Raw genomic sequence first — 9,670 nt, forward strand, 5'->3', positions numbered from 1 at the left:
TTGTCTTTTTCTCTTATCCCTCCCTCCCTCTCTCCCTCCCTCCTTCTCTCCTCCTTCCCTCCCTTCCTCCTTCCCTGGAATGTGTTAGTTTATTCTGAGGACTAAATACTTGCTTATAACATTTTCTCAGAATCACAAATGAATGCCAGATAATTTTCTCAGTGGGTAAAATTAGTTGCTGCTAAGTCTGATCTCTAGGAGACCCATATTATCTCTACAAGTTTTTCTCTTATTTCTACACTTAGGCTGTGGCAAATACACACTCCCATACCAGCACATACATAAATAATTTTTAAACCTAAATAAGGGCTAATGAGGTCACTTTCAGCCAAACTTGACTCCCAAGGTTTCATCTCTAGAACTCACATGGGGGAAGTAGATAACTCACATAGGGAAAGTAGGTAATTGACACCTGTAAGTTGTCCTCTCACTGTCACATGCACACCATGGCACAGGTATATATATACACACAGTTCAACATTTCTTAAGTAGCTGAAATTAACAAAGCAAAGAAAATAACCCAATTATTGAGAACATATGAAATGATTTGCCAGTTTAAATTATTGGGAGCTGGAGAGATGGCTCAGTGATTAGGAGCACTGGCTGCTCTTCCAGAAGTTCTGAGTTCAATTCCCAGCAACCACTTGGTGGCTCACAACAATCCTTAATGAGATCTGGTGCCCTCTTCTGGCCTACAGGCATACATGCAGGCAGAACACTGTATACATAGTTGATAAATCTTTTTAAAAAGGGTTTAAAACTATAGAATTTCAAGAAGTATCACTGTTCATCAAATCAATGATGGCTTCTTTGTAAATCTTATTTTATTCTTTCTCTAATTCAAAGATAAATCATTTTAAAAAACAGCTGGGCTTAGAATTGCAAACCTGTAATCCTGGCACTTGAGAGACAGTGGCAGGCCAATATCTCTTGAGTTTGAGGCCACCTTGGTCCACATAGTGAGTTCCAGGACAGCTGTAGCTATGTAGAGATAGCCTGTCTCAAAAAAAAAAAATCTAAAAAGAAAGCATATCTTGAATTATGGAACTTTTCCTAATATGATCTGTTGGGACTCTATCACTGGTTTCAACAAAACCTTTTGTTATCTTTGCTTACATTAAGAGTACTGTATTAATAATGAAACTAAGAAACAATGTGGAGAGTCCATTTGCAGAGGGATAGAAATCCATTGAATCCTTGACAATCATCAAACAAGGACTTTCATCTCCTTCAAGTGATGTGAAACAGAAAGGATAATTGGGCGTCTTCATCTTCCTTATTATAATGACACATTTGGGAGCTAGAGAGTTTGCTCAGTAGTACTGCTCCTCTTAAGTACCCAAGTTTGGTTCTTAGTTCCCACATCAGATGGCTCAGGACTACTTGTATTTTTAGGTCCAGGATGTCAGATGGCTCTTCTGGTCTCCTAGGGCATCAGATATACAAATGGTAAAAAGGCACATATAATGTCATTCCAGATTGTTAAAAAAAAAAATGTTTTTGCTGTGGATGATTGATTGATAAATAAAACACTAATTGGCCAGTAGCCAGGCAGGAAGTATAAGTGGGACTAGAGAGAGGAGAATTTTGGGAACAGGAAGGCTGGGGGAGAGAAGAGGCTGCCAGCTGCCGCCATGAGAAGATGTTAAGATACTGGTAAGCCACGAGCCACGTGACAACTTATAGATTAATAAAAATGGATTAATTTAAGATATAAAAACAAGCCGGGCGGTGGTGGCGCACGCCTTTAATCCCAGCACTCGGGAGGCAGAGCCAGGCGGATCTCTGTGAGTTCGAGGCCAGCCTGGGCTACCAAGTGAGTTCCAGGAGAGGCGCAAAGCTACACAGAGAAACCCTGTCTCGAAAAACCAAAAAAAAAAAAAAAGATATAAAAACAAATAACAAGAAGCCTGCCACGGCCATAAAGTTTGTAAACAATATAAGTCTCTGTGTGTTTACTTGGTTGGGTCTGAGCAGCCATGGGACTGGTAGGTGAGAGAGATTTGTCCTGACTGTGGGCCAAGCAGGAAAACTCTAGCTACAAATGGCACCCAACGTGGGACTCGAACCCATGACCCTGAGATTAAGTCTCATGCTCTACTGACTGAGCACCAGGCAGGAAAACTCTAGCTACATGTTTCTTCATGTATATGAATTAAAGTTAATTTAGGGGTATAAGTATTGCTACTGTCTATAAAAATGTGTGTTAGGTACCAGTGGAGACCAGAAGATGGTGTCAGATCCTCCATGACAGAAGTTACAGAAAGTTATAAGCTGTATTTTGGGTGATGGGAATCATAGCCAGTCCCTGTGGATGAGCAGCCATTGTTCTTAGGTGCTAAGCCATTTATTTAGCCCTATGAACTTGTCCTTAATAGCAGAAAGGTGTGGAAGGCTGATCCTAAGTTAATCTTTACCTCAGCCCTGATGACTCAGAAGAAATATAACATTGATATCACCAGAAATTAACTTAGAATCAGTGCTTAAAGAAGTTTCTGAGCTCAAATCTCCACAAAATGATGGGAGTCTAAAAAAATGTTCAGGAGAGAAACTGACAATACAAGTCTTAGAAAGTGGCTGATTGCTTGACCAAAGATACAAGACTGAGTTTATCTCTAATGTGGTCAGTAGACATCAATGGCAGCCCACAAGGGCACAGGTCAGGTGTACTCCTGCTTGGGTTTATGCCTCTTGTAAGGAGAGAAAAGGAACTTGCAGATGGAAGGAACTGGAAGATTAGAGTGCTGAGAGTATTTCAGATAATAGAGGTCAAGGTTATAAGGATTGAGCAGGAAATAAACTCCATAGAAAACTAGGCTAGAGGTCATTGGATGGTTTGAGTGAGAATGGCCTCCATATGGTTATGTATTTGAATGCTTGCTCCCCAATTAGTGGAATTGATTGAGAAATAGGATATGGCATGGGTAGAGGAGGTGTGTCACTGGAAATTGGTTCTCTCTTTCTGCCTGCTGCCTGCAGATCAGTATGTAAACTCTAAGCTTCATGCTTGCCTACTGCCATCTTTCCTGACATGAAAATGGGTTAATGCTCTGAAAGTGTAACAAGTCCCCAATTAAAAGCCTTCTATTATAAGAGTTGATTTGACAATTTCCCCTTCACAACACTAAAACAGTAACTTGGACAGTCATTTGTGTCATATTTTGGCAAAGAAATCTGTCTGTTTTCTGCCCAAGTCCTGAAAGACTTAGGCAGAATTAAATGGTAATGACTTCTTTGACAAAACACTGAGTCAGTGATACAGTTAGTACTTATGATTCATGCAGGTATATAGTGAAAAAGAGCAACAAATAGGCACAAAGAAATGAAACATGCAGTTTGGAGGGGGAAACAAGTCATTTTAGGAGGAAATAGAAGAAGAGGATCACCCCTCTTGTTTCTGGGCCCATTGAATAGGATATGGCATTGCAAGAGAAATGTCTGCTAACAGTTATTTAGAGAGACACACAAACAGTTCAACAGTATTAAGTATACATCACAGAAATAGTATCAACAATTGCTAACTTCAAAAATGGATGGACAAGCTTGGTGTGGTGGCTCATGCTTTATGCCTTTAATCCAGAACTCAGGAAGCTTTAGTTTGCAGTCACATACTGAAACAGAAGCAGTAATTTCCAAGGAGGTTGGTGACATTAAAGAGAAGGTAGCTGCTCCTCATTGTAAGCATAGGAAAAGTGCCCTAAGGGTAAGACCTCACTCACTTAAACCTTCAATTTATGGAAGTAAAAGGCAAGCCAATTCCTAGCCACTAAAACCAATTTCATACAGAACATGTTGCTACTCTGTTCCAAGTTGGACAGAATCCATGAATAACCAGATCCCCATATGGTGGTATCACCTGAAATTTTTTTGGAAATAAAAAAGAGACAAAATTTAGCCAGGTGGTGGTGGTGCATGCCTTTAATCCCAGCACTCAGGAGGCAGAGCCAGGCAGATCTCTGTGAGTTTGAGGCCAGCCTGGTCTACAGAGTGAGATCCAGGACAGGCACCAACTACACAAAGAAATGTTGTCTCAAAAAAAACAAAAAAATAAATAAATAATAGAAAGTAGATTCAATAATCTACCTCTTATCTATAATGTAGTGATATATTGTATATGCTAATAAACTTATCTGGGGATCAGAGGACAGAGCCAGCCACTAGATTAGACAGAGAGGCCAGACAGTGGTGGCACACACCCTTAATCCTATCTCTTGGGAGGCAGAGACCCATCTGGATCTCTGTGAGTTCAAGGCCACACTGGAAACAGAGTCAGGCAGTGGTGGCACATGCCTTTAATCCCAGCACTTGAGATCTCATGCCTTTGCTTGGAAAGCAGCATGCCTTTAATCCCAGGAAGTGACATGGCTAGGTGGAGAATGGGATATAAGGTGTGAGGAGACAGGAACTAAGCAGCAGTTCAACTGAGACCCTCAGGAGTGAGAAACAGGATCAGCTAAGGAGTTGACAAGATGAGGTTGGCTGTGGCTTGTTCTGCTTCTCTGATCTTTCAGCTTTTACCTCAATATCTGGCTCCAGGTTTGTTTTTTTTATTAATAAGACCTATTAAGATTCATGTTACAGGGTTAAGCCTTTTGAAAATGAAGCCCCAGGTGTCTAAAACAGAGCAGCAGGGTTTGGTGTTTGCCCTGTTGGGTTTCAGTTTTGCTCTGGTCCAATCTTTCTCACTGTGTTATGAAAGGGTATATATAGTCTGTGCCATTGTATGTTGGAACAACATATTTAGTTTGTTCATTTTGTAAGACACCACAGTCAAGAGAGTACCATGATAACCAAACTAATGATAGTATTTATACTAATGTAACTAAAATGTATTTTCAAAGTGTGTAACAGTTAACATTTAACCTCTGAAACTTCTGGGTCCCACAGGATGGGCTCACCTTAGCAGGGAGTTGGGTTAACTTTGAGCAGAAGGCTACCATGTGATTTGCTGCCACCTTGATTTGTGACCTCATCCTGAAGGAAGCAGCCATGTGACCTTTGGTAATAATTTCATAAAAGAGGAAAATTTAGTGTGAATTTGTGGTTACTATAACCACTTGACATATACCAAAATGATGATAGCCATAAACTTCCTGGTAACACTGAACCTTCAAAATATTACCCCATTTATATACTAAAGAGGTGACATAGCCTTTCATAGTTTGTGTTTGCTTTATTTTATCTTTGACACATTGCTTTACATAATGTATTTTCTAGCTTCCGCATAAACTGAAGAATTTTCTTAGCCATGTATCTCCAAAAGGAAGTTGACACTTTAAAGTGTTTAGATGTGGAAGGCTCATGGGAATTTGCATCAGCCTAGAGCTGGTCTTGGGAGAGCTCACATCCCAAAAGGACCAAAGGAATAAATTTCTGGGTGTCAGACAAGCTGCTACCACCGGCAGCTATGACAGCTGGAGGGTACATATGCAGGCCACAGAGTCTTAATGTGCTGTCCCAACTTGACCCTCCCCATGGAATCTCCAAGCCTCTTTTTCTCTAAGATATTTGAGCCTCTTCTTGTCCAGGTTTGCTGCTGACTTTTGTTTCTGCTCCAGCATAACCCCCAAAACCACACTTTTGTTTTCATTTTCTAATTGTGACATAAACATGCTATGAAAATAGAACATCCAAATATTACTTCTTTCTCCATTATTTTATGACTTGTGTCCTCTGTGTCCTAGATCCTCTGATCTATGGGTATTTAAGTTAAGATTGTGTGTGGTAAATTATACTATTCCTTTTCTAACCTAGGAAGCCTGACTTATAGAAAGCCGTTTTTAAAAGGGGGGGGGGTTTTACACTGAATGTTATTATGCTTGATTCCTATTTAGGGTGAGAAATGTCACAGAGATTAACCGATTATAAATTGAGAGAACAGGCTTAAGGGAATGTTTAAGGAAATATTGTTAAGTTTATCCCACGAGAGAGCCAAAATTCTCACTAATTTGAAGTTTACTGATTTCTTTGACATGTGAGTTTCAATATATACATTCCAGGAGTTTTGCTGGATAAGCATCCAGCACAGATAGGCTAAAATCAGACAGAGAAAAATTCAAGGAGAATTCATTAATGTCATAAGTATTCCTGAGTCATATAATATATAAAGGAGCAGATAATCCATACAGACCCTGTCTTCTGGTTCACTAATGAAAAGGAGGAATCAAATATCCAGTTAAACATCAGGGTAAGCAGCTAATATGAGAGGCATTTCTTTTTATATCTGTCTTAGTATTTTATTGTTGTGAAGAGACACCATAACAGAACCTCTTATAAAGGAAAACATATATTTGGGGCTGGCTTACAGTTTCAAAGGTTTAGTCCATTATTATCATGACAGAAACCATGGTGGCATGCAGCACCATGCTTTTTTTTACAAGGTGTCCCTTGTAGAAAAATTCTCTGAGAAAACTCAGAGAATTGTTTTTCTACATCTTGATCTCTTTATAGGATGGGGGTACTGAATAAGTTTTTCAGCTTGTCTGTTTCTATTTTCAGATGCACCTAAACTGATTGTGGGTATTTGTCACATCAAACCTAGATAGGGAGGATCCAGACTGGATCTTGACAAAATTATCTCCAATAGATCCTAAACTTCATTGTTAAATAAAAGTGCATAACTTCTAGAAGACACTAGAGAAACTACACTTCTGATTTTGGCAACCTGCCTTACAGAGCTATATTCAAAGCACATTGCACAGTGATCACAAACAAGGAAGATATTTTTATGCACAGGCTCTGTTTCCCATGCTCTAGGCAACTCAGTCTTCAGAATAAAGTCATTCAGAGGCTGGTGCCCTGGCTCAGGGAGATGCAAGGGCCACTTGGGTCCCAATTGAATACTTCCCTGGCTCCTAGTTTCACATTCAGCCCTGGGGAAGATCCAGCATATCTGCTCCAACAACTCAGCTGGCCACTCCTCATTATCTTTGGAAAGCAACCCCTAGCTCACCATGTCGGTTCTTCCAAGCTCAACTGAACTCTTCTTATAGATCCTGGCAGTGGTCTCACAGTGCAGCACGTGCTCCTACCTGAGTAATGGAGCAAGGTTGCAACCTGGAGCCTAGAAGAGCCCTCCAACCCTGTAGACTGTTGTGTCCACTAGGAGACCCTGATTGGCTAGTGAGTCTTGAGTGACAAGAGTAGCTCCCTTAAGGAGACAGTGTGCTGAAGGGACACAGCACGGTGCTTATCTACCCTGGCCTTCAACCTTAGACAAAAACCAGTCCCAGTTCTGCAGAGATTTGCAAATTCAGAAGCATTCATGCCTGGCCTCCAAAAGCTGACTTTGCTGTCTTCCCTTACTTAACCAAGAACCCAGTAGTTGTTCAGTCCAAAAAGCTTCATGTCTCAGCCGGTCTTCAGTATGAACAGGAATTCCCAAAAGTGGGCTGTATCACCACTAAAGGAATAAACTTGCTAGAGAGAGCTAGGGCAAACAGGCAAAGAATAAAAGCTTCCTTCTTCCATGTTCTGTATACAGGCTGCCTACATGAGTAGCCCAGTTTAAAGATGGATCTTCCCACCTCAAAAGAACCAGATTAATGTTGGATTTTTACTGTTTCACATGATACATCCCTCACAGGTGTAATAAACTGCACTGGTTTTAGTTAATTCCAGATGTAGTTAAGTTGACAACCAAGAATACCAACCATAAGAGCCAATATAGAATTGCAGAGAAAGGTTTCTTATCTCTAGCAAGCAAGGAGAGCATGGGAATAATTTCCAAAGATTCCTAAGTATGTTCAGTTAACAAGCTCACTTCTAAACATGATCATAACATAAAAGCAGAGATATGTGGGGCATTCTTAGCACAAAGTCATGCAGAAAGCTATGTAAAATATAAAAATGATGGACAGAAATACTTCTGGCATGCTTATCTTGTTCTTAGTGGAAAATCAAGTAAATGATAATTTGAAAGCTGATTGCCTGGGAGCTAATGCTGTTAATCATGATGTATGATCTGAAAGATTATATATATATATATATATATATATATATATATATATATATATATATATATATATATATAAATGCCACAATTCCTACAAATGCAAAAGACAGGGAAAAATACAGAAAATATAGATGTTGTTCTTAGATGGATAGGTATGCTGAGCTATTCTAACCTCAAACAAGGTTGTTTTAGCTTTTGTACAGCCTGACTCAGAGGAAGGCCACAGCTGCTTCCATGCAGGACCAGAAAAAGCTCATTTTAACTAGCCCTGGCAGCTGACTTTCTCAGGGCTGTCACATTATTGTAGAGAATTCCATTCTTTTTTTAACCTTTTATGTGTATGACTGGTTACCTGTATATGTCTGTGCACAGTACCTGTAGAGGCCAGAAGAGGGCATTAGATTCCCTAGGACTAGAGTTACAGCAGCTTCTTAGTGAACATAGGAATGCTGGGGATGGAACCTGGGTCCTCTGCAACAGCACCCAATGGCCCTAAACACTGAGCCATTTTTCTAGGACAGTGGTTCTCAACCTTCCTAATGCTGTGATCCTTTAATACAGTTCCTCGTGTTTTGGTGACCCCAGCCATAAAATTGCTTCATTGCTACTTCATTAACTCTAATTTTGCTACTGTTAGGAATCATAATGTAAATATCTGATATGCAGGATATCTGATATGCAATCACTGTGAAAGAGTTATTAAATACCTATAGGGGGTGCAACTCACAGGTTGAGAATTATTGATCTAGGCCCTCTCATTTTTCATTTAGATTTTATTTTTTATTCATTTTCAATTAAAATATTACATCACTTTTCACCTTCCTTGCCATCCCTTCATCCCTACTTAACTTTCCTACTCCTGCTTGTTTGTCAAGTTTCTCTATACCATATACTTATAGGAATAAGTGTATGAAAATATATGACTGTATTTTGTTTAGTAACTTTTTTTGGTTGTGTATATATAGTTTCAGGGTTAACCACCTAACCATGTATTAGGTAACCAGTTAGAGAGTTCATCCCTGCCTTAGGCTAATTCTTCCACTTGAAGGAGATTCCGTTCTTTAATGATGAACAGGAGTCTGATCCCCTAGTGACCTAACCAGCCTTGGACAAAGAAACATAGTCAAGAACAGAAAACATGAGCCGAAGAAATAGCTCAGCAGTTAATAGTACTGAAGACTTCCAGAGCATGCAGAATGTGTTTCAGTACACATATGGTGCTTCCAACTGTCTGTAAATCCAGCTCCAGGAGATCTGACACTCGCTTTCTGTCCCCCTCACCACCAGGCATGAACTGGGTACAGAGACAAAATTACAGGGAAAACACCCATACACATTAAATAATAACTAAAAAAAAATTTTAAAGAGACAATTGCAGAATAAAACTCTTTTTTTTTCAAGCCAGTAATGGTGATGCATGTCTTAAATCACAGCACACTGGATGCAGAGGCAGAAAGATCACTGTCAGTTTGGGGAAAGCTTGTACTACATCAACACACACACACACACACACACACACACACACACACACACACACACACACACACGAAAAGAACCAAACTGAATAACAGAGGAAAAGAGCATTGGAGAAATGAGAAGATACCTCTTAAAGTCTTTACAGTTTTCACCCACTCATTACCATACAATCAATCCATCATTTTCAAAAACAAAGTTATCCAGCATGTTAGCACATGCCATTAATCACCAAACCTGAGA

The sequence above is a fragment of the Peromyscus eremicus genome, chromosome 17, assembly GCF_949786415.1.
Source record: "Peromyscus eremicus chromosome 17, PerEre_H2_v1, whole genome shotgun sequence".
In the NCBI taxonomy this organism is placed as follows: domain Eukaryota; kingdom Metazoa; phylum Chordata; class Mammalia; order Rodentia; family Cricetidae; genus Peromyscus; species Peromyscus eremicus.